General features: G+C 51.9%; 1 protein-coding gene across 9 annotated transcripts in view; it reads right to left on the reverse strand.

The window, feature by feature from the left end:
* The window catches only part of amph (amphiphysin), a 529,225-nt gene that overhangs the window by 344,879 nt on the left and 159,136 nt on the right, over positions 1–25,210 (reverse strand). The window lies entirely within an intron of this gene.

A 25,210-nucleotide genomic window follows, 5' to 3' on the forward strand; every position in this document is an offset into this window, starting at 1 on the left:
CTCAAGACATTGTGCTCCTCAAGGAAGTTTATAAGTCTTTGGTTTATGATACTACAGAATACCTTCCCCAGGTTACTGTTCACACAGATGCCTCGATAATTATTTGGGTCAACTTTGTCTCCACTTTTGTATATGGGCATTATGAGTCCTTTGTTCCAGATATCAGGGAAGTAACCGACACTCAGAACCCCCTCTCTCTACACCCTCTCTCTTCCCCCTCCGATCGCCTCTCTCTCCTCCCTCCAATCCCCTCTCTCTCTCCCCCTCTCATCTCCTCTCTCTCCCCCTCTTTCCTTTCCCGCTCCAATCTCCTCTCTCTCCCCTCCAATCCCTTCTCACTTTCCCCCCTCCGATCCCCCCTCACTCTCTCCCCACTAATCCCCCTTCTCACCCCCCTCCGATCCCACCTCTCTCTCCCCCCTCCGATCGCCCCCCACTCCCCGCCGATTCCCTCTCTCTCCCCTCCGATGCCCCTCTCTCCACCACTCTGATCCCCCCTCTCTCTCTCCCCCCCCTCCGATCCCCCCTCTCTCTCTCACCCCTCCGATCCCCCCCTCTCTCTCTCCCCCCTCCGATCCCCCTCTCTCTCTCCCCCCTCCGATCCCCCCTCTCTCTCTCCCCCCTCTCACTCTCCCTCCCCCCTCCGATCCCCCCTCTCTCTCTCCCCCCTCTCTCTCTCCCCCCTCCGATCCCCCCTCTCTCTCTCCCCCCTCTCTCTCTCCCCCCTCCGATCCCCCCTCTCTCTCTCCCCCTGTAGTGTATGTACCTTTAAGAGCCCCTGTGTACTGTAATACCGGTAGTGACCACTCGGGTATATAAGCCTGTATAGCGTCTTGTATCTTTTAGTTCACCTCCAGACTTTGTTCAGTAAACACCTGTTAAACCAACTCCTGCATTCCGTGTCTCCATTAACACATGGATACAACAGTGGCGACGAATTGGAAACGGACTTACCTGCAATTCGGCAGCACCTCAAGGAGATCGATTCCTCAGACGAAGGTCGAAGAAAAAAAAAAACTGTGGTTTCACCAGCTAGCTGGGCTGGTGGCAGGTACTGCACTAATCCTTCCTGGGCGGCGGGCTGGGGCTCGATCGGGTGGCTCTGCAGTGGGGCCGAGCAGTGAGTTGGAAGGCGGAGGCAAACAGAGACGGAGGGTGCAGCACTCGGGAGACAGCCGGCGCTGCAAAGCAGGTCGGCGTTCTGACCAAGCAGAGGGAGGTAAAAGTCCCAGAGAGTCCGGCGGGAACGAGTCTCCAACTATTAAAAATATCTGTGTAAATAAAAACCGCGGAGAACAGCGTTGTCAACAGCGGCAGCGGCGGGAAAGCGCGGGAGGCGCCATTTTTTCTCGGCAGGGAAGAAAGGAAAGCGCGGGAGGCGCCATTTTTGATTTTCAGGATGCCTAAGACTGGCAATATTACTGCTTTCGATAGTGATATAGAGGATTGGACCACATATGTGGAAAGAGTGGAGGTATATTGCACAGCGAATGAAGTAGAGGATGATAAAAAGGCATCGGTACTTCTAAATCTGATGGGCGCAAGGACATACGGGCTGTTACGAAACTTAATCACTCCAGCCAAACCGATGGACAAGAATTTTAAGGAGATTGTTGATACACTACAGGAGCACTTAAACCCAACACCGCTGCTGATAGCGGAACGATTCAAATTCTTCAGGAGGAATCAGCACAAGAATGAAAGTAACGCTGATTACCTCACCGAATTAAGAAAGCTGTCAAAGCACTGCCAATTCGGGGCAGGACTGGCAGATTCTCTACGAGACAAATTCGTCTGCGGTCTCCTAAGTGAAGGAACACAGAAAAGGCTACTTTCTGAGAAAGATTTGACACTGGACAAGGCTTTCAGTGTGGCTGTATCATACGAAGCAGCAGCAAGAGGAGCTGCAGAGATACAGCAAAAGCCACAGGACTTCGGCACCCATGAAATGACACGGGGTTTCGAGAGATGTTATCGCTGCGGCAGATCCACCCATGACCAGAGGGACTGCTGGTTCAAGGACAAAGCATGCAGGCAATGCGGAAAGATGGGACACATTGCACGTGTATGCCGATCTGGAAAAAAAAAATCCACTGACAGAAAAAAAATCAAAAAGGAAAACTACAGAAAGGTACAAATGATGACGAACAGTAGCTCCGAAGACCAGAAGAGCGATAGCGACTCCAGAAACAAGAGACTAAGCTGTCCCAAATTACATAATGTAATTGCCAAAGAAGATTACCAGACCATTTGGGTTACCCTCACGATAGCGGGGTCCCCAGTTAAAATGGAACTAGATACAGGATCAGCTCTGACCATCATAAGTCGACGGGATTACGAGCGGCTATTTCCGCATATACCTTTGAAAGACACATCCATTATCTTGAAGACATATACGGGGCAGAAAGTATACCCCAGAGGGAAGATAAGGGTGCCTGTTGTATACAACGGCAAGGAAATACAGAAGTTGTATTTATGCGTTCTGCAAGATGGTGGTCCACCGCTGTTGGGACGTGAATGGATCAGGAAGATACGTTTAGACTGGCACTCCATTCAGGCACTGATGGTGACCAGTAAGAAAAAAAAACGATGATGACGTCATACCTGAACGATTAAAAGACATCTTGGCCAACGCCAAAGAAGTGTTTCAACAGGAACTAGGAACCTTGAAAGGCGTCACCGCCTCAATAAAAGTAGAAGATGTGGCAATTCCCAAGTTTTTTAAGGCAAGGCCGGTGCCATACGCAATTCGTCCAGCAGTCGAGGCAGAGCTGGAGAATTTGGAAAAGGCAGGCGTGTTATCCAAGCTAGATTGGAGCGAGTGGGCAACACCCATTGTCGCGGTCATGAAGAAAACGTTGAATAATGATAAATCTGAAGAACAGAGAAAAATTCGCATCTGTGGGGACTTCAAGGTGACTGTAAACCCAGTCCTTCACACGGTACAGTATCCTCTTCCGAGGATAGAAGATATTTTCGCCTCACTATCCGGAGGAAAACGTTTCACCAAAATAGACTTGGCACAGGCATATCTACAGATGGAGGTTGAGGAGGCCTCTAAAAAGTATCTCACGATAAACACACACAAAGGCCTGTACCAGTACAATCGACTGGTTTTCGGAGTAGCTTCAGCTCCAGCTATCTGGCAAAGAGCTATGGAGCAAGTCCTCCAAGGGATTCCGGGGACTCAATGCTACCTAGACGATATCCTTGTAACAGGAGAAAACGACAATGAGCACCTTGCCAATTTGGAGCAGGTGCTCACTAGGCTGAGAGAACGGGGCCTACGAGCAAATCGCCCCAAGTGCGAATTTTTCCAGAAACAAATATCATATTGTGGCCATATAATTAACGAAGAAGGGTTGCATAAGTCACCTGAAAAAATTGAAGCGGTCATAAAAGCCCCAGCACCTGAAAATATCTCACAATTAAGGTCGTTCCTGGGATTGATAAATTACTATCATAAATTTTTACCGAACTTGTCAACTGTTCTGCACCCTCTTAACACACTGCTACAAACGGGAGTAATTTGGAAATGGAGCGAAGACTGTAAACGTGCCTTCCATAAATGCAAAGGCTTGATCACGTCCAAGGAAGTGTTGGCTCATTACAACCCATCACTGCCAATCAGACTGGCGTGCGATGCATCCCCTTACGGCGTAGGAGCGGTATTATCGGTATTAGGTTGATTGGCTATGATAAAAATTGACCCTTTAGTGTTACGGGGATTAAATACGTGGGGTTACGGGGATAGGGTGGGGTATGTGTTGGTGTAGGGGTTCCGGGGATTGGGAGGGATATGTGTCGGTGCAGGCTCGATGGGCCGAAATGGCCTCTATCTGTACTGTGAGGTTTCTGTGATTTCTGTGATTTCTGTGATATCGCATAGATTCCCTGATGGCTCGGAGCGGTCGATAGCTGTACGAGCCATAAAAGCTTAAGAAAATACTTTAAAATAGTGGCTAAATGGCATAATACAGTTAATTTACCTGAACGACTTATTGTATTAAGAAACCCCCTATTTTCTTGCTCCAGTAGTATAGTCCGACACCCCCTTCATTCTTGCCACAATGGAACAGTCCCTAAGCCACACATGGGTGCAGCCATCTTACAGTTTTAAACTGCACGTGGTGAAAGAGGCAGAAGCTGTGAGGTTTGGAGCAGTACAGTTTTTGACCGTGTTCGTTTATACGTGTTTGCTTTGTAATTCTGTTTGTTAAGTGTTATAGTAAACCGTTTAAAAGACAAAGCTACGTTTGGGAACGTTTTATTTCGACACGCGTCTACTCGATGTTAAAAGCCCCACAGCCCAGTGGCCTGCCTGTTTGGAAACTAAGAAGCGCCACTACAATAGCTTTTGCGTCATGCTCATTGAACTCAGCTGAGCGTAACTATGCCCAGATCGACAGGGAAGCACTCAGCCTGGTGTGGGGAGTGAAGAAATTCATCCATTACCTACACGGACAAAAATTTACCTTGTTGACTGACCATCAACCCCTCGTCTCCATATTCAACCCTAAAAAAGGCGTTCCCATTATGACAGCGCAAAGGCTACAGAGGTGGTCCCTTTCCCTAGGGGCACACCAATATGACATAGAATATAAAGGATCAAAACAGCATGGGAATGCTGATGGTTTATCGTGCCTACCGTTGCTAACGGTAGAAGAGGCACCTACAGTGGACCCAGTGGAGATGTTCCACTCAACCATAGTGGAATGTCTACCAGTAACAAATTCGACCATTGAAAAGGAAACGAGAAATGACCCGACTCTCTCACGAGTCTACGATTTAACGGTGAAGGGATGGCCAGCACATGGCGAACCACTGTTGCCAGCATTCTCGCAAAGAAGAGAGCAGCTATCAGTATGCCGAGGAACCTTGATGTGTGGATCCAGAGTGGTGATTCCACCCAAACTCCAGGATAAAGTGCTAAAGGAGCTTCACGAGGGGCATCTGGGTGGAGTGAAAATGAAGAACCTAGCCAGAGCGTTTGTGTGGTGGCCAGGTATCGATGGAGACATCGAAGAAATGACCAAGAGCTGTCTAGGATGCCAGAAGGTCCAAAACGCCCCACCACAAGCCCCTCTACATCCATGGGAGTGGCCCTCATCTCCATGGCAAAGGGTACATATCGACTTTGCTGGTCCATTTATGGACTCAATGTTCTTAATCGCGGTTGATGCACACTCCAAGTGGCCGGAGGTAATAAAGATGTCCTCCACCACCACAGAAAAAACCATCACAGTATTAAGGACCATATTTGCCAGGAATGGGCTGCCTGAACAGATCTGTTCTGATAATGGACCGCAATTTGTGTCCGAAGAATTCAGGAAGTTCTTAAAACAATGGGGTTAAGCACTACACGTCCGCCCCATACCATCCCGCCACCAATGGATTAGCTGAAAGGTTTGTCCAGACCTTCAAGAAGGCCATAAAGGCCATGGGTAATGAAGACATAAATCTACAACATAAGGTAGATAACTTCTTGTTTGCGTAGAGGAATGCAACACATGTGGTTACAAACCAAACTCCCGCCATGATGTTTTTCAATAGAAGACTAAGATGCCGGCTGGATTTGATCAAGCCAAACATCAGAAGGGACGTAGAGAACCGGCAATTTCAAGGTATGAATGAAAGACCAACTAGAACCTTCCAGATAGGCCAACAAGTTTTGGCCCGGGACTACCGTACCGAGAAATGGCAGCCTGGAACTATTTGCACATGACTAGGACCGCTGATGTATACCGTGGACATTGGAGAAAGCATAATAAGGCGCCATGCTGACCAGATCATAGAGTCATCCGAAAAGGGACAACCTACACCACAACTCTATACGCCTAATGATGAAGCAGAGATACCCATAGTGTCTACCTCCGATCTGGTGATACTGGAACCAGATGAACCCGACACTGGCATTCAAGCCAAATCGATCTTGCCAAAAGAACCTACTGCACCACCGAAAATTACTACACCACCGAGGCGTTATCCGGACCGAGTCAGGAAGCCTCCAGAGAGACTGACTTATAATTGATTAACTGCAGCAAATGTGTAGATTATTGTTCTTGTAAACATGTTAATTAATGATTACTTAAAAAGTTATGTGCTAATTATCTGAAAGGGGAGGAATTGTAGTGTATGTACCTTTAAGAGCCCCTGTGTACTGTAATACCGGTAGTGACCACTCGGGTATATAAGCCTGTATAGCATCTTGTATCTTTTAGTTCACCTCCAGACTTTGTTCAGTAAACACCTGTTAAACCAACTCCTGCATTCCGTGTCTCCATTAACAAACGGATACAACAGCCCCCTCCGATCTCCCTCTCTTACCCCCTCCGATTCCCCTCTCTCTCTGTCCCCCCTCCGATCCCCCCTCTCTCTCTCTCCCCCCTCTGAACCCCCTCTCTCTCTCCCCCCCCGATCCCCCCTCTCTCTCTCCCCCCTCCGATCCCCTCTCTCTCTCCCCCCTCCGATCCCCCCTCTCTCTCTCCCCCCTCCGATCCCCCCTCTCTCTCTCCCCCCTCCGATCCCCCCTCTCTCTCTCCCCCCTCCGATTCCCCCTCTCTCTCTCCCCCTTCCGATCCCCCCTCTCTCTCTCTCTTCTCCCTCCGATCACCCCCCACTCCCCGCCGATTCCCTCTCTCTCCCCTCCGATCCCCCCTCTCTCCACCCCTCCGATCCCCCACTCTCTCACCCCCTCCGATCCCCCTCTCTCTCTCCCCCCTCCGATCCCCCGTCTCTCCCCTCTCCGATCCCCCCTCTGTCTCTCCCCACTCCGATCCGCCCTCTCTCTCTCTCCCCTCCGATCCCCCCTCTCTCTCCCCCCTCCGATCCCCCCTCTCTCTCTCCCCCCTCTCTCTCTCTCCCCCCTCCGATCCCCCCTCTCTCTCCCCCCTCCGATCCCCCCTCTCTCTCCCCCCTCCGGTCCCCCCGCTATCTCTCCCCCCTCAGATCCCCCCTCTCTCTCTCCCCCCTCCAATCCCCCCTTTCTCTCTCTCTCCCCCCTCAAATCCCCCCTCTCACCCCCCTCCGATCCCCCCTCTCTCTCCCCCCTCCAATCGCCCCTCTCTCTCTCCCCCCTCCGATCGCCCCTCTCTCTCTACCCCCTCCAAACACCCCCTCTCCCCCCCTCCGATCCCCCCTCTCTCTCTCTCCCCCCTCCGATCTCCCCTCTCTCTCTCCCCCCCGATCCCCCCTCTCTCTCTCTCCCCGCCGATCCCCCCTCTCTCTCTCTCCCCTCCGATCTCCCTTCTCTCTCTCTCCCCTCCGATCCCCCCTCTCTCTCCCCCCTCCGATCCCCCCTTTCTCTCCCTCTCCACCCTCCGATCCCCCCTTTCTCTCTCTCTCCCCCCTCCGATCCCCCCTTTCTCTCTCTCTCCCCCCTCCGATCCCCCCTTTCTCTCTCTCCCCTCTCCAATCCCCCCTTTCTCTCTCCCCCCTCCAATCGCCCCCTTTCTCTCTCTCTCCCCCCTCCAATCGCCCCCTTTCTCTCTCTCTCCCCCTCCAATCGCCCCCTTTCTCTCTCTCCCCCCTCCAATCGCCCCTCTCTCTCTCCCCCCTCCGATCGCCCCACCCTCTCTCTCCCCCTCCGATTGCCCCTCTCTCTCTCTCCCCCCTCTGTGCCCCTCTCTCTCTCTCCCCCCTCTGATCCCCCTCCCCCTCCGATCCCCCCTCTCCCTCCTCTCTCTCTCTCCCCCCTCCGATTCCCCTCTCTCTCTCCCCCCCTCCGATTCCCCTCTCTCTCTCTCCCCCCTCCGATCACCCCCTCTCTCTCTCTCCCCCCTCCGATCCCCCCTCTCTCTCTCTCCCCCCTCCGATCCGTCTCTCTGTCTCCCCCCTCCGATCCCCCCTCTCTCCCCCCTCCGATCCCCCCTCTCTCCCTCCCCTCCGATCCCCCCTCTCTCTCTCGCCTCCGATCCCCCCTCTCTCTCTCCCTTCTGATCCCCCCTCTCTCTCTCCCCTCCGATACCCCTCTCTCTCCCCCTCAGATACCCCTCTCTATCCCCCCTCTCTTCCCCCTCCAATCCCCTCTCTGCCACCTCCAATCACCTCCCTCCTCTCTTCCCCCTCCAATCCCCTCTTCCTCCCCCTCCTCTCTCTTCCCCCCGATCCCATCTCTCTTCCCACCGATCCCTTCTCTCTCCCTCCTCCGATCCCCCCTTCTCTCTCCCTCCGCCGATCCCCCCTCTCTCCCCCCTCCGATCCCCCCTCTCTCTCTCCCCCCTCCGATCCCCCTCTCTCTCTCCCCCCTCCAATGCCCCTCTCTCCCCCCATCCGATCCCCCCTCTCTCTCTCCCCCCTCCGATCACCCCCTCTCTCTCCCCCCTCCGATCCCCCTCTCTCTCTCCCCCCTCTGATCCCCCCTCTCTCTCTCTCCCCCCTCCGATCCCCCCTCTCTCTCTCCCCCCTCTCTCTCTCCCCCCTCCAATCCCCCCTCTCTCTCTCCCCCCTCCGATCCCCTCTCTCTCCCCCTCCGATCCCCCGTCTCTCTCTCCCCCCTCCGATCCCCCCCTCTTCTCTCCCCCCTCCGATCCCCCCTCTCTCTCTCCCCCCTCCGATCCCCCCCTCCTCTCTCCCCCCTCCGATCCCCCCCTCTCTCTCTCCCCCCTCCGATCCCCCCCCTCTCTCTCCCCCCTCCGATCACCCCTCTCTCTCTCCCCCCTCCGATCACCCCTCTCTCTCTCCCCCCTCCGATCCCCCCTCTCTCGCTCCCCCCTCCGATCCCCCCTCTCTCTCTCCCCCCTCCGATCCCCCCTCTCTCTCTCCCCCCTCCGATCCCCCCCTCTCTCTCCCCCCTCCGATCCCCCCTCTCTCTCTCCCCCCTCCGATCCCCCCCTCTCTCTCCCCCCTCCGATCCCCCCTCTCTCTCCCCCCTCTGATCCCCTTCTCTCTCCCCCCTCCGATCCCCCTCTCTCTCTCTCTCCCCCCTCCAATCCCTCCTCTCTTTCTCTCCCCCCTCCGATCCCCCCCTCTCTCTCTCCCCCCTCCGATCCCCCCCTCTCTCTCTCTGCCCCCTCTCTCTCTCTCCCCCCTCCGATCCCCCCCTCTCTCTCTCTCCCCCCTCCGATCCCCCCCTCTCTCTCTCTCCCCCCTCCGATCCCCCCCTCTCTCTCTCTCCCCCCTCCGATCCCCCCTCTCTCTCTCTACCCCCTCCGATCCCCCCTCTCTCTCCCCCCTCCGATCCCCCCTCTCTCTCTCCCACTTCCGATCCCCCCTCCCTTTCTCCTCTCCGATCCCCAATCTCTTTCTCCCCTCCGATCCCCCCTCTCTCCCCCCTCCAATCCCCTCTCTCTCTCTCCTCCGATCACACCCTCTCTCCCTTCTGATCCCCCATCTCTCTCCCCCCCGATACCCCTCTCTCTATCCCCCCTCTCTTCCCCCTCCAATTCCCCCTGCCCCCCCGATCCCCTCCCTCTCCCCCTCCTCTCTTCCCCCTCCAATCCCCTCTCCCTCCCCCCTCCTCCCCCTGATCTCCTCTCTCTTCCCCCCGATCCCTTCTCGCTCCCCCCTCCGATCCCCTCTCTCTCCCCCCTCCGATCCCCTCTCCCTCTCTCCCCCTCTCTCTCCCCCCTCCTCTCTCCCCCTCTATCTCTCGGCCTCCTCTCTCTTCCCCCTCCGATCCCCTTTCTCTCCCCCCTCTCTCTCTTCCCCTCCTCTCTCTCCCCCCTCTCTCCCCCCTCCGATCCACTCTCTCTCCTCCCTCCGATTCCTCCACTCTCTCTTCCCCCTCCGATCCACTCTCTCTCCTCCCTCCGATTTCCCTCCTCTCTCTCCCCCCTCCGATCCATTCTCTCTCCTCCCCCTCCGATCCCCTCTCTCTCTTCCCCTCCTCTCTCTCCCCCCTCTCTTCCCCCTCCGATCCACTCTCTCTCCTCCCTCCGATTCCTCCACTCTCTCTTCCCCCTCCGATCCACTCTCTCTCCTCCCTCCGATTCCTCCACTCTCTCTTCCCCCTCCGATCCACTCTCTCTCCTCCCTCCGATTTCCCTCCTCTCTCTCCCCCCTCCGATCCATTCTCTCTCCTCCCCCTCCGATCCCCTCTCTCTCCCCCCCTCTCTCTCCTCCCCTCGCTCTCCTCCCCTCTCTCTTCCCCCTCCAATCCCCTCCCTCTTCCCCTCTCTCTTCCCCTCCCTCTTCCCCTCTCTCTTCCCCTTCTAATCCCCTCTCTCTTCCTCTCTCTCCCCTCCTCTCTCTCCCCCTCCTCTCCCTCCCCCTCCTCTCCCTCCCCCCTCCTCCCCCCTCCTCTCTCTCCCCCTCCTCTCCCTCCCCTCCTCTCTCTCCCCCTCTCCTCTCTCTCCCCCTCTCCTCTCTCCCCCTCCCCTCTCTCCCCCTCCTCTCTCTCCCCCTCCTCTCTCTTCCCCCTCCGATCCACTCTCTCTCCTCTCTCCAATTCCCCCTCTCTCTGCCCTTTCGATCCTCTTTCTTCCCACCCCCGGATCCAGTGATCTTCTCCCAGGGAGCTGAGAAAAGCGTGGCCCACACGGCAGGCTGCAACTGTTGGGTACTGTGCATGTGCAGAAGGGGATCAGGTGCGAGTGGGCGGCTCAAAGATACTGTGCATGTGCAGAAAGCCACAAAAGTGTTCACTCCATAATCTATTTGGGGGAAGGTACTCATCCACCTTCTGAGTCCAACTATTCCTGCCTTTCTGAGATGAGCCACAATTTCTGATCCATCTGCCATGACTACGAGCCTCCTTCGTGTCCTTTTCATAAAAGGGGCCCCCCACAGTCACCAGCCTGCATTGATATCGCAAATAGCTCTCTTAATTAATAATGAAGATTTCATGCATTGTGTAACTAAGATAGAAATTCTCCCTATGTAAGAACAGTATTTGGCCTTGGACTACCTGATTGTAAGCCGCACTGGCAGAGGTGTCACTTTACCTGTCCCCTCAACCTCACCTGTTCCATGTAGATGATGACCCCCCAAGCCCAGATAAAGTGGGGAAAGCTGAGGCTAAGGGCTCATGACCTTGCCTCATAAGCGTTACTGAAACATCTACAGTGGTTGAACAAGCCCTGAGGAAAAAAGATGATTTTCTGCGGACAAGAATAATTCGATGCAGTCAAAGCCAATTGGATGCTGCCTCGGTGATGCCCGATTACACCTAAGGCAACCACTCAGTTTGGAACATGGATCAGGAAGGCCAAAATAACAGTTGCCGTAGAAGTGCGGATGTCAAAGTAAAAAGAATGAGCTACACGTGTTGCCCAAAACAGAGTTCAATGGCAGAAAATATTAGAAGACCTAACCCCAATTTTAATTCGGGGTGTGCTGGAGCCGGGGCGAGCGGCAAGCTCGCATCAAGGTTTCGTGTGAGGCCTGGAGAGATTTTAACTCTCGGGCCCCATTTCCATGTTGAAGGCCGGACTCCCGGCCGAACCCAGTGGGAATCACTAGGTGGCCAGCGGGTGGGGTTTCAGGTTGTAGGAGGCGGTCGCTGGGGAGCCGACGGAATAGTTCCCGACACTAAAGTAAGTGGGTAGTGGGGTGGGGGTGGGGGTGGGGTTGGGACGTGATCTCAGTTGCAGGACGGGGTAATGCTGATGCAGGGTAGGCCTAAGGTTCCTTGTAGGACACGGAAGAGCATTCTTGCTCCTTCTAGCCCACAGGAAAACTTACCTTCCAGGGCCTCTTCTGGTCCGATCCAGTTTGCCGGCAGTTTTCTCTGGCAGCCCTAGTACTTGTCAGAACTTGTGCGACTGCAAGTTAAAATTGTGTCGCGACCCTGGACTCAGAGTTTAGCATATTTATGAATCCCTCAGCTGCCTGCGGCAAGGGCCTCCAACTCCTCACAAACCCGGGAGTTAAAATGGCGGTGGGCAGGAGCATGATGTGAACGGAAGGGTAAGTATTCTGCCCCTACTTTAACCCCCGCATGCCCCGTTCTCATTAGCCACTCTATGCTGTACAAGGAGTAATAAGATTGAATGATGATGATCTTGACTTGTCCCCTCAGTCAAGGAAAGGTGCGTGGCACAGGCAGGATAAAAGAGGAAGAGCAAATAACTTGCAAGGAGAGCGGAATTAAAAACAAATCCTATCAATATTCTTCAAGCTTCATTTGTACCAGATGTGGTTGAAATCCGCTCCATCATTCACATAAACCATTGCAACACTGAATAAAGCAATATATCTAGTTTCATTCATTAATCATTATTTATAGTTTGTTGTTTTCTTTCAACCATGAATGATTTTTGAAATCGTTGTTTCACTTCATTTCGAACGAGACATTAATCAAGTAAATTATATTGACATAATTCTGTACAGAAGATGGATGTGTACACTAATGCCACTTAGCGATTATGTGTTACAGTTTGGGTTTTACAGAACAATCTTCACACTCAATGGTCTAACAGTCACTGCCTTAAGTGGATCTGGTCCCTTCTGATCAATTTACACCTATCGTGCAGTAGTATTTGTTAATACGTTCAGCCAGTGTTTGTTAATAAATTCAGCTAGTAACAAACTAGAAAAGACTGCAGATCTTCAAAATATGTGACTTATATTGATCGATCATTGTTAGCACACAGCATACAGCTGTCAATCATAACGAATACAAAGTTACACCGATGTTGATACAAGTCCCATGTGGTAAATTTCTACGGGTAAATTTTGGGAGGCCTTTTGCACCAACACAACCAATGCATGTCGCAGTAAATCACCAGCAGTATAATGACCCGTAGACCTACCCTCTAATCTCATTTTGGAAGCACAGTATGGATACAAACTTCACCAGATGAAGGAGATTATCAGGGTGAATCCAACCTGCATCTCTCAGGTGCACCTACTAACAGCAGGTTCCAGAGCTTAATTGGTTAAAGGTTTGGGAACTTTCTTGCTTCCCTCCCTTCCCCTAGCCCACTGGGCCAAACTTTCCCTAAGATCCCCCTCTGCCCTAGCCCTGATTTTGCATCTTTCTCTAGTTTCTCTCCTATCGCCCCTCATGCCCTCACCGAGCTCATCTTGTCCATGAGACCCACCTCCTGCTCCCCCGAACCTATGCTCATCAAACTGCTGACCACCTAACTTCGCTTTCTGGCCCCCATGTTAACTGATATTGTTAATGGTTCTCTCTCCTCAGGTACTTTCTCCCTCCCCTTCAAATCTGCCATTATCACCGACCCCCGCCACTCCCTCCCACCGCTCCTCAAAAAACTCACCCTGGACCCCTCTGTCCTAATAAGCTAGTAACTTATCTCCAACCTCCCTTTCCTCTCCTTGAACGTGTTGCCACCTCCCATAATCCATGCCCATCTCTCCCGGAACGCCACGTTTGAATCCCTCCAATCAGGTTTCCGCTCCTGCTACAGCACTGAAACGGCCCTTATCAAAGTCACAAATTATATCCTACGTGACTGTGATGGTGGTAAACTGTCCCTCCTCAACCTTTTCGACCTTTCACACAGTTGACCACACCATCATCCTCCAATGCTGTTCCTTCGTTGTCCAGCTGGGTGGGACTGCACTTGTCTGGTTCTATTCTTATCTATTCAGTCATAGCCAGAGAATCACTTCCCACTCCCGCACTGTTGACTCTGGAATCATCCAAGGATCTAAATTTGGCCCCCTCCTATTTCTCATCCATATGCTGCACTTCGGCGACATCAGCCGAAAACATGGCATCAGGTTCCACATGTACGTTGACGACACCCAGCTCTCTCTGTCGACCCCTCCACTGCCTGTGATTTGCACTGCGTGTCCAATATCCAGTATTGAATGAGTAGAAATTTCATCCAATTAAATACTGAGAAGACCAAAGTCATTGGGCTCGATTTTGCCAGTGTGGGCGGGCTGGGGTGTGTTAGGTGTTTTTAGAGTCCTGAACCCGACTCCAGTGTGATGTGGGGAAAAAGAGCGATTTTCCCCTAATTGGGCAATTGATTTCCAGTGTGTGGGAACCCCTGGCCCAATTAGTCTTTCCAACCTGAAAGTCGCCTCCGATGACATCATTAGTGCCGCTGGATTTAAGGCCTGCAAGCAGTCTTGCTTCTTCTGGAGACTGGAAACGCTTTGTGTAATGTATGTATCTTTAAGGGGAGAACTACTTCTTACAGCTCCTCTATACTGTAGTACCGGCAGTGACCACACCTGTATATAAACCCTGAGTAGTAATCTGTACAGTTAGTTCTAGAGTAACCCTCATTCAGTAAACACCTGTTGAATCGTTCCCTGCAGTCTGGTTGTCTAATTATTGAAGGACACAACATCAGGATACACGGATCTAACATTGGCGACAAGCAGATTCAAACCTACCTGCAACTCTGCATCACCTCCCAGGGATTCGCTCCTGGAGAACAGTGGAAGAAGGCCGAGTCCAGAAGCACGGGCGTCGACCACGGGGAACCCCCCAGTCATCCAGCGGAGATTTGAGCACCGCAGGGGAGGCTGTCAAGAGCCAGGCTTGGCTTTCTAGTCACGGTGGTCCAGCGAAACGGGCTGGCAACAGGTACTGGGCAGACCCTTCCCGGACAGCGGCGGCTAGAGCCGACCGACGGCACAGAAAAAGGCCGAGCAGCGTCGACGGGGGAGAGAGGGAGGGTAGAGCGCACAGGGCACAGCCGGTGTTCAGGACCAAGCGGCGTCAACGGGGGAGAGGAGCGAGAGAGGGCAGAGCACAGCCGGTGTTCAAGGGCCGAGCAGCGTCAACAGGGGAGAGAGGCGCAGGAAAACGCACAGAGCGCAGCCGGTGTTCAAGGGCCGAGCAGCGTCAGCGGGGAAGAAAGGAAAGCGCGGGAGACACCATTTTAAGCCGCAGCGGGGATGAAAGGAAAGCGCGGGAGACGCCATTTTAAGCCAGTCTAACCACACCCAAAAATGCCGAAGAGTGGCAGTATCACAGCGTTCGACAATGAAGTCGAAGATTGGACGACATATGTCGAACGCATAGAAGTATACCGCAAGGCAAAGGAAGTGCCAGATGACAAGAAAGCGCTGGTATTGTTGAATTCAATGGGTGCAAAAACGTATGGCTTACTACGAAACCTAGTAACCCCAGAGAAGCCAGTAGAAAAGGATTTTGAAAACATAGTGTCAATCCTACAGGACCACTTTAAAAAAAAATTTTTATTCATTGATGGGATGTGGACGTCGCTGGCTAGGCCTGCATTTAGTGCCCATCCCTAATTGCCCTTGAGAAGATGGTGGCGAGCCGCCTTCTTGAACCGCTGCAGTCCATATGGTGTAGGTACACCCACAATGCTGTTAGGAAGGGAGTTCCAGGATTTTGGCCCAGCGACAGTGAAGGATCGGCGATACAGGTCCAAGTCAGGATGGTGTGTGGCTTGGAGGGGAACTTGTAGGTGGTGATGTTCCCATGCGTCTGCTGCCCTTGTCCTTCTAAGTGGTAGAGGTCGCGGGTTTGGAAGGTACTGTTGAAGGAGCTTTGGCGAGTTGCTGCAGTGCATCTTGTAGATGGTACACACTGCAGCCACAGTGCGCCGGTGGTGGAGGGAGTGAATGTTGAAGGTGGTGGATGGAGTGCCAATCAAGCGGGCTGCTTTATCCTGAATGGTGTCGAGCTTCTTGAGTGTTGTTGGAGCTGCACTCATCCAGGCAAGTGGAGAGTATTCCATCACACTCCTGACTTGTGCCTTGTAGATGGCGGAAAGGCTTTGGGGAGTCAGGAGGTGAGACACTCGCCGCAGAATTCCCAGCCTCTGGCCTGCTCTTGTAGCCACAGTATTTATATGGCTGGTCCAGTTCAGTTTCTGATCAATGGTAACCCCCAGGATGTTGATAGTGGGGGATTCAGCAATGGTAATGCCATTGAATGTCAAGGGGAGATGGTTAGAGTCTCGCTTGTTGGAGATGGTCATTGCCTGGCACTTGTGTGGTGCGAATGTTACTTGCCACTTGTCAGCCCAAGTCTGAATGTTGTCCAGGTCTTGCTGCATATGGACACGGACTGCGTCAGTATCTGACGAGTCTCGAATGGTGCTGAACAGTGTGCAATCATCAGCGAACATCCCCACTTCTGACCTTATGATGGAGGGAAGGTCATTGATGAAACAACTGAAGATGGTTGGGCCATCTTCACACCGCTGCTGATAGCAGAAAGATTTAAGTTTCACAAAAGGAACCAGCATAAAGATGAAAGTAATGCTGAGTATTTAACGGAACTGCGCAAGCTTTCGAAACACTGCCAGTTTGGAACGGGACTAGCAGATACGTTAAGGGACAAGTTTGTGTGTGGGCTTCAAAGTGAAGGAACCCAGAAACGGCTTCTATCAGAAAAGGATCTAACGCTGGCCAAGGCTTTCAGCATTGCAGTATCACACGAAGCAGCAGCACAGGGCACAGCAGAGATACAACGGAGACCGCAAGAATATGGCACAAATGAAATGTCATACAGAACAGTGAAGTGCTATCGCTGCGGCAGAACAACACGCGACCATAAGGATTGCTGGTTCAAGGACAAAGTGTGCAGACAGTGTGGAAAAGTAGGACACATAGCAAGAGTCTGCAGGTCGGGAAAGAAAACCAGCAGCAAGAAATCTCCACAGGAGAAGTACAAGAAGGTACATAAGGTGACGGAGAGTTGTTCAGACGAACAGAAAAGTGATACAGACTCCGGAAGCAAGGAGCTGGGTTGTCTGAAACTACATAATGTGATCAAAACGGAGGATCACCAAACTATCTGGGTCACGCTCAAGATAGCAGGAGTCCAAGTGAAAATGGAATTGGACACAGGATCAGCCCTAACGTCATAAACCGAAGGGACTACAAGTGGCTATTCTCACATATACCCTTGAGAGATACAAAGATTGTCTTGAAGACGTACACGGGGCAAAAAGTCTACCCCAAAGGAAAAATAAGGGTGAACGTTATATATAACGGCAAGGAAACACCAAAAATGGACCTATATGTATTGCCAGATGGAGGACCACCACTACTAGGATGTGAATGGATCCGGAAGATACAGCTAGATTGGCATTCCATACAAGCACTGACTGTAGATGCCAAAAAGGATGACGACGTCACACCTGGACAAAAATGTTAACTGACGTACAAGAAGTGTTCCAGCAGGGACTCGGTACACTAAAAGGCATAACAGCGACGATCAATATAGAGGAAAATGCAAGCCCAAAGTTTTTTACGGCCAGACCGGTACCTTATGCAATCCGCCCAGCCGTTGAAGCAGAGCTGGAAGGTTTGGAACGTTCAGGAGTACTGTCCAAAGTGGACTGGAGCGAGAGGGCTACACCCATCATTCCTGTAATGAAGAGGTCGTTGAGTAATACGCCTGGGGAACCAAAGAAGGTTCGCATCTGTGGGGACTTTAAGGTGACAGTGAAACCGGTCCTTCACACTGTACAATATCTGCTTCCGCGGATTGAAGATATTTTCACCTCGCTATCGGGAGGGAAACGCTTCACTAAGATTGATCTGGCCCAGGCGTACCTGCAAATGAAAGTAGAAGAAGCCTCGAAACAGTACCTCACGATCAACACTCATAAAGGTCTCTACCAATACAACCGGCTGGTGTTCGGGGTAGCATCAGCTCCGGCTATTTGGCAAAGGGCAATGGAACAAGTCCTGCAAGGGATTCCAGGGACCCAGTGTTATTTGGACGACATCCTGGTCACGGGCGAAAATGACAGTGATCACCTTGCCAACCTGGTGCAGGTGCTCATTAGATTGCAGGAATATGGGCTCCGAGCTAATCGCCACAAATGCGAGTTTTTCCAGAAGCAGATCTCGTATTGTGGCCACGTTATTGATAAAGAGGGGTTACATAAGTCCCCTGAAAAGATTAAGGCAGTAGTCAAGGCTCCAGCACCGGAAAATGTGTCACAACTGAGGTCGTTCCTCGGGCTGGTGAACTACTATCATAAGTTCTTGCCGAATTTGTCTACCGTACTACACCCACTGAACACCCTACTACAAACGGGGGTACCATGGAAGTGGAGTGATGAATGTAAACGAGCTTTCCAGAAGAGCAAAGCATTGATCACATCAAAAGAGGTGTTGGCTCATTTCAACCCAGCACTACCAATTCGGTTGGCGTGTGATGCATCACCCTATGGCATTGGAGATGTGCTGTCGCACAAATTCCCGGACGGCTCGGAGAGGCCAGTAGCGTTTGCGCCTCGGTCACTAACCTCAGCCGAGCGTAACTACGCCCAGATTGACAGGGAGGCCCTCAGCCTAGTGTGGGGAGTGAAAAAGTTCGATCACTATCTGCACGGGCAGAAGTTCACCTTGCTGACTGACCACCAACCACTTGTCTCCATCTTTAATCCAAAGAAGGGCGTTTCGGTGATGACTGCGCAACGGCTACAAAGATGGTCCCCTTTTCTAGGGGCGCACCAATATGAAATTGAGTATAAGGGCACGAAACAGCATGGAAACGCTGATGGGCTATCACACCTGCCACTGCCTACTGCGGAGGAAGCACCAGCAGTGGATCCTGTCAAAATATTTCATTCGACTATAATTGAATGCTTGCCAGTAACTGACGCTGGTATAGAGAAGGAGACCCGAAATGACCCGACACTGTCTCGGGTATATGATTTGACGGTGAGGGGATGGCCAGCACATGGCGACTCAATGTTGCCAGCATTCTTATCCAGAAGAGAACAGCTGTCAGTATGCCAGGGGACCTTGATGTGTGGATCCCGAGTGGTTATTCCACCCAAGTTAAGGGAGAGAGTGCTCAATGAGCTTCACGAAGGTCATCTGGGAGGGGTGAAAATGAAAAGCCTTGCTGGGGCTTATGTGTGGTGGCCGGGGATCGATCAGCAAATCGTGGACCTGACAAAGAGCTGCTCAGGATGCCAGAAGGTCCAAAATGCACCTCCACATGCCCCTCTACACCCATGGGAGTGGCCCTCATCTCCATGGCAACGGGTGCATATTGATTTTGCTGGTCCATTCATGGACTCAATGTTTTTAATAGCCGTGGATGCGCACTCGAAATGGCCTGAGGTGATCAAAATGTCCTCCACCACCACGGAGAAAACTATTGCAGTCCTACGGACCATTTTTGCCAGGAATGGCTTGCCAGAGCAGATTTGCTCTGATAACGGACCACAGTTTGTGTCCGAAGAATTTCAAAGATTTATGAAAAGGAATGGGGTAAGGCATTACACATCCGCCCCGTATCATCCAGCCACAAATGGATTGGCTGAGAGGTTCGTACAAACCTTTAAAAAAGCAGTAAGCGCCATGTGCATTGACGACATTCCACTGCAGCATAAGGTGGACAATTTCCTGTTAGCCTACAGAAATGCGACACATGCAGTCACCAACAGGCCCCGGCCATGATGTTCTTTAACCGAAGGTTGAGATCTCGTCTGGATTTGCTCAGACCAAATGTACGAAGAGCTGTTGAGAATAAGCAATTCCAGCACATCAATTAGAAGCCGACAAGGAGCTTCAATTTAGGGCAACCAGTCTTGGCCCGCGACTGCCGAACAGAGAAATGGCAACCAGGAACGATATGCACACGGCAGGGGCCACTAATGTACACAGTGGATGTTGGGGAGAACATTGTGTGACGCCATGCTGACCAGATCCTAGAGTCACAGGAACGAGTCAACCCCATGTCTCGCCCATACGTACCTGGTGATGAACCCGACGTACAGGTAGCATCTACCCCAGAAACAGTAGCATCGGAAGCGGATGAACCAACCGACGACAGGGGCCCAGAATCGCCTCCGCACCAAGAGCACGACACTCGGGAAAGGCGCTATCCAGAAAGGATCAGGAAGCCTCCCCAAAGACTGAATTTATAAATAGACTATTTTCAGCTAATGTTGCATGTTAAAAGTGTTAATTGTAATTAGTTTGTTATTTAATTGTTAAATGAGTGTTATGGACTGTTAATCTAAAAGGGGAGGAATTGTAATGTATGTACCTTTAAGGGGAGAACTACTTTTTATAGCTCCTGTATACTGTAGTACTGGCAGTGACCACACCTGTATATAAACCCTGAGTAGTGATCTGTACTATTAGTTCTAGAGTAACCCTCATTCAGTACACACCTGTTGAATCGTTCCCTGCAGTCTGGTTGTCTAATTATTGAAGGACACAACATCAAGATACACGGATCTAACACTTTGGACATTGTATGAAAGAAAGACTTAATTTACTGACCATGTCCACCAGCAAGCAAAAGTGTGCACCTCGATTTGATGAGCCCTTCCTCCAAGCTCTGGTGGAAGGAGCAAGATCTAATAAGGAGGTGCTCTTCCCTTCCTCAGGGAGAAAAAAGCCACCACAACAAACTAAAGCTGTGTGGCTGCAAGTGGCCAGGGAGGTCAATGCCATCCTTATGTTCCACAGAACCTGGCTGCAGTGCAGGAAGAGGTTTCATGACCTTCTGCGCACTGGAAAAGTGAATATGACTTTCCCATCATCCTCAATCTGATCCCCATCGCCTCTCCTCACCAGCACTCTGCTTTGCCAACCTTTTCCTCCACATCCCACTTGATACTTGCATCCCTGCACCCTTACCCATTCCCTCTCTCTCTATGGTCACATTCATTTAACTATTTGACCATGCAGCCCTCACACTCTCCATCACTGTGATGCAGTGACAACTTACAACACACAGGGAGGGCACTTTGTCTCCTTCTAAGCATCTATGCTATGGAATCTCTACACTCGCTCCTTCATTCTCACTCAAACTCTACTTGTCTCCCTCATTGCAGGAAAAGAGAGCCCACAATAAGAGGGAAAGAGCAAGGACAGGAGGAGGGCCACCCTCAGTAGCCCAGCTCACCACCTTGGAGGATGCGGCCCTGGAAATTGCCGGGATTGAGGACGATTCCCAAGTGGGGGACGGACAGGCAGACGCATCACAGCAAGCTGGTGACAGAATAGTTTGGCATCTCTCTCATTGACATTGCATCAGTCACTGATAATGAATCTGATGCTCTAACAGATTGACTTATGATCATCTGCACTATTCAATGTGCATGTAAACTTGACCTCACATCTCTAACTCTTTCCTTTACTCCCCCACAGGACCATCGACAGCCCCAGTCCCCACAGTCCAGGAGGAAGAGCCTGAACTTCCAGACTCCTCAGAGGAAGCTGCAACCTCTGAGGGCGCTGCGTCAGCAGAATTAAGCACACACATCACCAGCACAGACACTCACACCTCGGTGGGACCTTCGGGACATAGAGTAGAGTTGTCACCTGGTGTATCACAGCTCACAAGTGAGCATCAGCAGATGGTGGAGACAGGGACAGCAGTGGAGAGTCCTCATCGGAGGGTGCAGGACGCTCCCAGCTCGGCTCCGCTGCATGTCGAACCTGTGCCTCCAGGTCCATCCAGAAGGACAGCAGTGCTGGAACTCCAGGAACATGTGCAGGAGTTTCTGGCAGGTTTTGTCTCTAGGGTCGCTGCGAGTGTGGAGCAAATGGAGGAGTCCATCGTTAACATGAGCAGAGCCTTTATGGAGGTGTTGGCGCATGAACGCATCACCACGGAAAGGATGGCAACCTCCGTGGAAAGGATGGCTACCGTAGAGGTGAGGATGGCTACGGCCATGGAGGAGCTTAGTCGCCAGGGTCGTGAAAACATGGTCATTGTTCACAATAGACTGACATCTCTTGAGGAGCGATGGTCAGCTATTGAGCATACAAACCAGACATTCATGCAAGTCCTCGGGAGTAGGACTTCCAGTACAGAAACGGGTCTTCATGGCCCCCCTGAAGTGCAGCAAGGTGCTGTCAAGCCACTTGCTAGCTCTGAAGTGGGGCTGACCCATGAGAGGGATGTTGGTGGCAGACAGCAAGGAAGTGGGGGCTCCTCTCCAAGTGCTCACATGACCATGCCACTGCAAAGCCCTCGGTCAGAGCCCCACCAGAGTCCCCACCAACTGAGATCGGCATCTCAACCCCTGCACAGCTGCAGGAGCAGTAGACTGTTGCCGAGCCCTCACAGGTTCACAACCCCAGAGGACGCCCACCAAAGGTGTCGAGACAGGAGCAGCAGGAAAGTGAGCAAGGGGCCTCCACATCTGCTGAAGCCACAGGGGAAGCACCACGTAGGAGCACGTGTAAGAAGAAGATACTGCAGAAGTAGTCACGAGGGTAGTCACTTGGGTGTAATGTTATGTTTAATTTTGAAAAGCCATCAGTTGGTTATTGCCATTAAAAATTCTGATGGCAAACTGTTGCAGTTGTGGCATGTGTCATGTCGCTAATGGGACTTCCACATTGAGGGCTTAGGGTGACTTGCAATTGTCAGTGTAGTGGTCAGAGTGATAGGAATCCGCAGGTTCCTGGCCATTGTCGAGGGTCTAATAAGAAGGTGCGAGGCAAAAGTGTTTGATTGTGCAGGCTAAGAAAATCTGGCCAAGATGAGTGCGTGCCTTGCATCCCGGGCAGCAATGTGCTCGCATGCTGCTGCCGTTGGTTGATGCGCCTCTGCAAGCTGTTCATTGATGCTCTCCTCCTCCTCCTCATCTGAGGAGGCTATGTGATGAGCCACTTGTTCCTCAGGCATCTGCAAGCCACGATGCTGTGCCATGTTGTGAAGTGCACAGCAAACCACGACCATTCTGGAGACCCTGGCTGTTGAGTACTGCAGGGCTCCACCTGATCTATCAAGGCATCTGAAGCGCATCTTCAGCAAGCCGATGGTTTGCTCTATTATGGATCTGGTGGACATGTGGCTGGAGTTGTAGCGCTCCTCTGCTTCGTTGGAAGGGCTCCTCAACGGCGCCATTAGCCACGTCTTCAGGGGATAGCCCTTGTCTCCAAGTAGCCATCCGCAAAGTTGGTCTGGCGGACTGAAGAGCGGAGGCACACTAGACTGGCGCAGGATGAAGGAGTCATCGCAACTGCCAGGGTACTTGGCACAAACATGCAAAATTTCCTTCTTGTGGTCACACACCAGCTGTACGTTAAGGGAGTGGAATCCCTTGCGGTTGACAAAAATACCCGGATTGTGATGGGGTGCCTTAAGGGCCACATGTGTGCAGTCAACAACGCCCTGCACGCTTGGAAAGCCTGCCAGATTGTCAAACCCAACCGCACGCGCAGTTACACTGGCTTGATCCTTGGAGAAATTGATGTGATTGTTGCGCGATGGCAAAAAGGGCATCGGTTACCTGCGTGATGCAAGTGTGTGCGGCCGCCTGGGAGATGCCGCTGATGTCTGCTGCTGATCCCTGAAATGAGCCTGAAGCTAAAAAGTTGAGTGCAGTGGTGACTTTGATGGCCACTGGTAAGGGTTGTCCACCTGCTCCTCTGGGCTCCAGGTCTTGCTGCAGCATTGCGCAGATGTCACCCACTACCTCTCGCGAAGGTCTGAGCCTCCTTTGGCACTGCTGCTCAGTCATGTTGAGGTAGCTGATCCTCTGTCTGTAGACCCTGTTTTGGGGGTATCTCCTGTGCCGACGTGCTTCCATGCGCTGGTGCCTTCTGCCCTGTGCAGCTTCAGGTGGGCGAGCAGCAGCTTGGAGCTCCTGCTGTTGCTCTTGCAGTTGGTGCTGCTGTTGGTCAGGGTTCTGCTGCTGCCGTGGCTGGTCTTCGTCCGACTCTGATGTCCAGGAGGAAAGGAAATAAATAGTTCCCATTCTTCTGGTAAATACCTCAGTTGAGGAAGCGTTCAGTCAATGTGGGGAGAGGGGTTTCCCAGGAGGTCACACTGGAAATGGGTGTCAGGCTACAAACTTCCAGAACAATGAGTATGCCTGCTAAAAGTTCCCCCAGACCTGAGACAACAAAGTTCTGCCCCCTGCAAATGATGATTGGTGAAAACTCCTTTATAATGGTGGAGCTGCAGCTGTTAGTAAGCAATCCACTTGTGAAGCCGCAAGGATTCACTGGCGTGTTCCAGAGGAGGCATGCAGAATGTGGGAAAAGGGTTAAAAATCGGAAAAGCCTCTCAAAATGGGATTATAGAGGAAATTAAGTGGTTGTTAAGGGCCTGAAGAGCCTATCCCGCCTCTTGGAGGCAGGATGGAAACGGGGTCAGAAAACTCGCATGTGGGAAAATTGCTTGGAGGCGGGATGGAGGCAGGATCGGGCCCGCCCTCCATTTTTTGCAATTTTAACAACTCACACGCCTCCAATCTCGCCTCCTCGGGCCTGGCAAAATCGAGCCCATTGTCTTCGGTCCCTGCCAGAAACTCCATTTCCTAGCCATTGACTCCATCCCTCTCCCTGGCCACTGTCTGAGGCTGAACCAGACCATGGCGTTCTAGTTGACTCTGAGCTGAGCTTCCGACCCCATATCCTCTCCATCATCAAAACCACCTACTTTCACCTCTGTAACATCACCTGTCTCCACCCTGCCTCAGCTCATCTACTGCTGAAACCCTCATCCATGCCTTTGTTACCTCTAGGCTTGACTATTCCAACGCTCTCCTGGCTGGCCTGGCCTCCCACTTTGCACCCTCCATAAACTTGAGCTCATCCAAACCTCTGCTGCCCGTATCCTAACTCACACCAAGTCCCATTCATCCATGTGCTCGCTGGCCTACATCGGCTCCCGGTCCCGCAACACTTCAATTTTAAAATTCTCATCGTTGTTTTCAATCCTTCCATGGCCTCGCCCCTCCCTATCTCTGTAATCTCCTCCAGTCCTACTACCTTCCGAGATCTCTGCACTCCTCCAATTCTGGCCTCTTGTGCATCCCAGATTTTCATTGCTCCACCATTGGTGGCCATGCCTTCAGATGCCTAGGCCCTAAGCTCTGGAATTCCCTCCCTATACTTCTCTGCCTCTCTACCTTTCTCTCTTCTTTTAAAGCACATCCTAAAACTTTCCTCTTTGACTAAGCTTTCAGTCACCTGTCCTAATATCTCCTTATGTGGCTTGGTGTCAAATTTTGTTTGATAATGCTCCTGTGGAGCGCCTTGGGGCATTTTACTACGTTAAAGGTGCTATATAAATACAAGTAGTTGTTGTTGCTTCCCATACGTCAGGAAATGGTGCAGGATGTGGAAACCTTAAAAGGAAAGGGGATTATAAAATAGAGGAGGGGGAGAACATCAGACATTTTCTTAATGAAACCAGTTAATATAGGGACGTCGGTAGAATGATTGGTTCCTGCACTAACTATGGCTGTGTCTGTATAGATAATCACCAGCTTTGTTACTACTCATCCTCTCAACATCAAGTTTACATCAGGAACCAGAGAGCACTATTTCGTACTGGACCACATGTCAACTTCATGTTTTTGCTGGAGGATGAAACAATGATGTCTAGTTCTCCGACCTGAATGACAGAACATGCTACTGGGCC

Source organism: Somniosus microcephalus, chromosome 7 (assembly GCF_052327205.1).
Source record: "Somniosus microcephalus isolate GS21.2 chromosome 7, FLI_Smic_1.0, whole genome shotgun sequence".
In the NCBI taxonomy this organism is placed as follows: Eukaryota; Metazoa; Chordata; class Chondrichthyes; order Squaliformes; family Somniosidae; genus Somniosus; species Somniosus microcephalus.